The sequence below is a fragment of the Octopus bimaculoides genome, chromosome 17, assembly GCF_001194135.2.
Source record: "Octopus bimaculoides isolate UCB-OBI-ISO-001 chromosome 17, ASM119413v2, whole genome shotgun sequence".
NCBI classification, from domain to species: domain Eukaryota; kingdom Metazoa; phylum Mollusca; class Cephalopoda; order Octopoda; family Octopodidae; genus Octopus; species Octopus bimaculoides.
The window spans coordinates 13,711,440-13,717,413 of NC_068997.1; the positions used below are offsets into that span (position 1 = coordinate 13,711,440).

At 33.9% G+C, this 5,974-nt stretch overlaps 1 protein-coding gene and 1 long non-coding RNA gene across 3 annotated transcripts in view; one reads left to right on the forward strand and one right to left on the reverse strand.

Moving 5' to 3' along the window:
- The window catches only part of LOC128249683 (uncharacterized), a 37,403-nt gene that overhangs the window by 20,315 nt on the left and 11,114 nt on the right, over nt 1–5,974 (forward strand). The window lies entirely within an intron of this gene.
- The window catches only part of LOC106876779 (uncharacterized), a 790,885-nt gene continuing 784,917 nt past the window's right edge, over nt 7–5,974 (reverse strand). For both annotated transcript variants that reach the window (XM_052973996.1, XM_052973995.1), the window contains exon 7: nt 7–1,969. The gene's annotated coding sequence lies outside the window, so the exon portion shown is untranslated. The remainder of the gene's footprint in view (nt 1,970–5,974) is intronic.

Sequence of the window (5,974 nt, forward strand, 5' to 3'; positions counted from 1 at the left end):
AAGTTATATGTATAAGTGTGTGTGCGTGACAGATTGCATTTTCTATTATAAGGAAGCATTTTTTAACTGTATAGTTTTGGTGGGCTGGAGTTCTTAGGACCGCATGTAAAATATATATGGTGACTGTGTGTGCGCGTGTTCAAGCTAAGACGTTGGAGTAATAGTGCAAATAAGCCAGTACAAAGGTAGCAATATGGCAGCTCAAAACTCTGAGGAGCGATTATTATCGGTTCAGATCTGAATAAAAATTATGTGTGCATGTATATATGCGTGTATATATATATATATATATATATATGTGTGTGTGTGCGTATGTATGTATTAGTTAGTGTTGGGCTCACGATCGTAAGAATGTGGTTTCGATTCCTGGACCAGGCGATGCATTGTGTTCTTGGGCAAAACACTTCATTTCACGTTACTCCTGTCCACTCTGCTATAGAAATGAGTTTAACCTCGAGTGATGGGCTCCACCAGGCTTTCTCGCCGTCGATACGCTGCATGGCTGCAGCGTCCCAGCCAGCCCCCAAGTGGTTAAGGGACTTGTCATTGTCATATATGTGTGTGTGTATGTATGAAAATATATATGTACACGCATACATATGCATATATATATATATACATACACACATGCATATATATACATACACACATTATATATATATATATATATATATATAATGTATGTGTGTATCGGGATTTCTTGTGTGTGAACACCCGTTCCATTCAGCATAATAGAATGTAAATACATGTATATATATGGATACATACACGCACATACATACATACATAATGGGCCAAAATTCCCGCACCACTACATTTGACATTTTATTTTTACGTTGTTATTATTATTAAGAGAACAGTGCATGCCATCACCAGTGACACTGGTGTGAAATATGCCATAGCCAATATATCCACCTTGACTACCCGTTTGCTAAGAGTATACCAGGCACATGCATCACAACCATATGTGAGTGACATGGCGATGTAATGTCAAGATGAAACAGCACATGACCGTGCAGGTGGGTCTGTTAGAATTTTCTTCACGTCGAGTAGCCCACCAAACTCAAAACGTCCCTGAATAAGGTTTGTTTTAAGGATGATTAACAAAACACCTGTGTTTCCACAGGTGAATTTTTCAAACCCCAAAGAATTCCTCTCAACACATGGCTATGATGCTCTCCAAATGCTTCTGCTCGTAATCAGAGATGCACTTATCGTCAGCCATTAAGTGACATGTGAAACGATTGTCAAGGAAAGCAGTTGTATTGAGAAGAATATTTGATGTAGCCCATCTTTTATACTAAGACAAAATACGTACATTATTAACACTTCCAATCAGAAGCCATGAGAGCCACTGCCTGGTACTGCATCAGGACATTTATTATTATTATTATTATTATTAGTAGTAGTAGTAGTAACAGTAGTAGTATTCATTTTGTTCATGTACGTTTGTATTAATTATTATTTCATTTATTTTATACAATTTTAGTAAAATTGATGTATGTCTTTGATAATTCCGGTGCGTATTGGACTTATTCTGTGCATGACGTCTCGCCCACTCCGTGTGTGTGTGTGTGTGTGTGTCTATCTATCTATATATTCAATACCTTGTAAATGTTGGGTTTAGTAGGGAGTTTGTCAATCAAATGCATTTCTTTGAAAGTGGAACTGGTGAAGATTGACAAAACGTCATTATAAAAACTTAAAACTTAGTAATTCCATTATTTGTCATACTTTGACTCATAAGCGAAGTAATAAAATATTTGTTAATGTTTAATATTATGATTTTAAGATATCGTAGATAAGACAGTGAAAAATATGATATAATTATTTGATATTTGGTTACAACCGATATTAAATGGAAAAATTGAATGCATATTTTGATGTTTTCTCTTCGAGATTCTCTATTTTCTGGTCTGTGTTCTTTTCGGAATTTCAAGCTTGAAATATATATTTCCAAATTGGTCGCCTGTAAAATTTTAATAAAAAGAAAAATATATAAATAAGTAAAAGAAAATAAAAAGCAATATATATATATATATATGTGTGTGTGTGTGTGTGTGTGAGGTGTATGTGCGTGTTTTAAATGATTATGAATAAACATCCTGACAATACAGAACAGGGACGGAGACAGCTTTTGACTTTTTATATACATTTAGTCAGTAAAAGGGAAAAAGGCGCATAAGAATGTTTCCGTGTTCAGTCCCGCTGCGTGGCACCTGCGGCAAGTGTCTTCTAATGTAGCCTCAGGCCAACCAAAGCCTTGTGTGTGGATTTGTCAGACGGAAACTGAAAGAATCCCACCATGTATGCATATATATCTTTGTGTGAGTTTATCCTCCCGCCATCGCTCGACATCTGGTGTTAGTGTATTTCTCTCTCCGTAATTTAGCGGTTCAGCAAAATATGAGACCAATATTACCAGGCTTAAAAGATGAGAACATTGGGTTAGATTCCTTACAACACAGTTGTATCCCCAAATACACAAAATACCAATTGGTTGTTTTAAATCTCACAAAGTATTAGTTCTTACTGTGTAATTTCATAAACAGTTCCTTCTTCGATCTTTCACACAATTTCTGTCTACACAGTTTCACTCACAAGATTTTGAGCGGCCCAAAGTTAGTGAGCACTAGTGACGCAGCAAACAATGTATGAAATATTCATTTATTTATTTACCACTTAGAGAACAACTGATTCGCCAGTGACAAGTTTCCAACGAAACAATCACTGGTTGACACCAATCGAAATGCTTTAGCCCTGATTGAAAGTGTTTTTCATTATTTGTATTGCAAATGTTCTTAGTAAAGAAATGAAAGTCACGAGTTCCCATTCCTGTCCAAACTATGTTGTTCTGTAGCGTCTATCAATAATCAATACCGTTTGTGTTAGAGCAATGGGAAACAACAAATAAACAAGGCAAACATAGACCTCTCAAGCGCTATCATATCATTTGTTTTTCTGGTTTATTTTGACACATTCACTGATGCTGATTAATAGAAGTGTGCCTTTGTATATAGTTTTATATTTCCTTGTATATTGAATACACACACACATACACACACATAATTGACAACGAAGAGGAGAGTGGGGATTTATTCACATCCAAAACTTTCTTATTAAAGTTTTCTCCAGTATATGTAACATTGACCTACATATGTTTCGACTACAGCCACTGCACATTGCACTGTATGCAATTATGCATCCAAGTCGCTACAATTACATCTAGGCTCCATCATAACTTTTTCAAAGTGAACTAATTTAAACAAGCGGCCTCTGTTGTTATTCAATTAAATGTACTTTTTAAATCCAACGGAATTCTGGTGATATAATCACCTCTGGTGGTATTACATTTGAAATGTTTATTCAGATTTCAATTAATTGTATCAGTTTTGATTACGATTTGCTATATAGAGTACATTACTTTTTCAGAGATATTTTTTTAAAAACCTATTTTGGTTTTTTTACCCTCAATTAATATTGTTGTTGTTGTTAGTAGTAGTAGTATAAATATTATTAGTTATTACAACCATTATTGGTACTAGCATAATTACTATAGATGGGGAATTGTGCTTATTTAAACTGTTTAAACGTATATTTTCTCAAGTGTGGACATGTTATAGCCTGTTCCTGTCATGTTTTTATAAGAGTAAATTTAGAAGTCAAATTTGGTGCATTTCCTCCACTCTATTATTAAGCCAATGTCGAATAGAACAGTTTTGGTATACTGGAAATTATTTGTTTTCCGAAGGGAATTATATACCACTCGATATTGCTAGAGGTATCGATGTTATTGAGGTGCGTATTGCTAATTCTACCTAAGGTTTTTGTAAAATTTTATATATATATATATTTATATATATATATATAAGAAGAAGATTAACAAGAGCACTCAGAGAGCGCAAACCTCTGCCAAGGCAACACCATCGACCTCTCAACGATTAGCTGGAGATGATCTTTAAAATGAGAATATCTAAAATAAACTCGACTGCTCTCACATATATATATATATATATACATATACACACACAAACATTGATTATGTTGTATGTAATTAAGTCACTGAATCCCACCTGTAATGCAAGGACAATCAGTAGAATTAATGATATTTTTTCTGAAAAGAAAGGGAGACGAAGTAAGTAAAATTTGTATGTGGGCATGTTGGAGATCAGGGATTTGTCCGTTAGTGATAAATAAGGGGGATAACTCATTACATCTTTGCTGTTAAATATAAGCTTATTCGTACTTACCTGTTGCTAAGCTGACAGTGAATGTATGTATGTTAGAATTTTAGTGAAGAACATATAATAAAGTAGGAGTTAAAATAGCCATTCGACTGAACCACTCTGCTCCCAATGTTAAATCAATTGTAATTAAAGCCATAATATAATGAAAATGAATGATCCCTAATGAGTTATTATGATCAAAATCAGAGAACACATGTATTTGATAGAGATTCTCTCTATATATTCAGATATGTGTATGTGGGAATAAGTACGTGTGCATATAGGTGCTTCTATATATGAGTGTGTGTATTGATGGACGAGAATTCCAGTTATATAAAGAGACTGATACTTCCATATCTTACACTTAACAACCTAATCAAGAAGTCGGTCATCGATTTTCTTTTCTAATACTTGAGTTCCATCTTCTTTTGTGGTGTTATTTTTCTTTGCTTTTGTTAAGATCTCTCACAGTTGTATAATGATATGACTGTTTTTGGTATTTTTTTTTTATTACTAGTTATTTGTTTGATTTTTCTTTTCTTTCTAATACATTTCAATTTATTTCCAGAAAATAGACCCTTCATAATATGTACAATTTGACAGATGAGAAATGACATTTCCCTTTACGATAGAAATCAAACTACAAATCTTTAGCTAACTAAGAAATAGGAAACATGCTCACGTATACAACATTATCGAAGAGCGCAGTTTTCGCGCGGAAACTATAATATATATCCAAAGATCACGCAAGGACAGGCTCTTAATAAGCTTCAATTCTTCCTACAAAGCTGGACAAATACCTAAAATATTAAAAATGATTTCTTCCGGAAGATATATCAGTAGCTGCATGGTGGACCTACGTCGCTTGGCAATGAAGGTCCAGTTCTTCGATCAGCAGAATATCTACTCCCGAATTAGCATGTAAACGGTTGAGTATTCCGGAGCCATATACTCTTAAAATAATTTTTACAGTGTGAGAGCAAGGTTGTACGTTTCTGAATTACAGATGGAATCAATTTGGTAGCTTGAACTACAGATCCTCTCTACCTAATTTCACACACAAGATATTGGTCGATACAATAAGGGCGAAACATATCCAACTTGTCAGCAAAACCGCCAAGTATGATCTTCATACACCCTTAAAAATGAATATTTCATCGGGTGCAATTTTAGTTTTTTCACTTACCACACCTTTGATGATAATATTTTATCAAAACAAAGAATTTATTCTCATTGGGCTTATAATTACAATTATTTAAGAACTATTTTAGTATCCCCATTATATAAATGGTTGGCTGGATCTATCTAGCTATCTATCTATTATTAATCATAGGGCAGCAAAATAAATTTTAGAAATTTAATTTACCACCAGTGGTCCAGCGAGAATAAAAATAGACTACATATATATTATTCAATAGACTACATATATATTATTCATTTAAAATATAGAGATGCCTATAATAGGACTTCTACCCGCTAGAAAGAGTAGCAAAAAACTCTATACCACAAAAATAGGGATAATTTCGAAAGAGAATGAAAAATAAAAACATTTTTACGAGTCTACGCTCTGTACCATGGTTTCAAGCTATTTAGCTAGATAAAATTATATCTAACTCAGGGGCTTTCATCAGCAGAGATCCGGATTAGCGTGTAAACACGAGCCAAGGAAAGAACCTGACTCGAGTTTACAAGCTTAATTTCCCAAAAATTAACCAAAACCATGGTACAGAGTGTAGACTGGTAAAAAT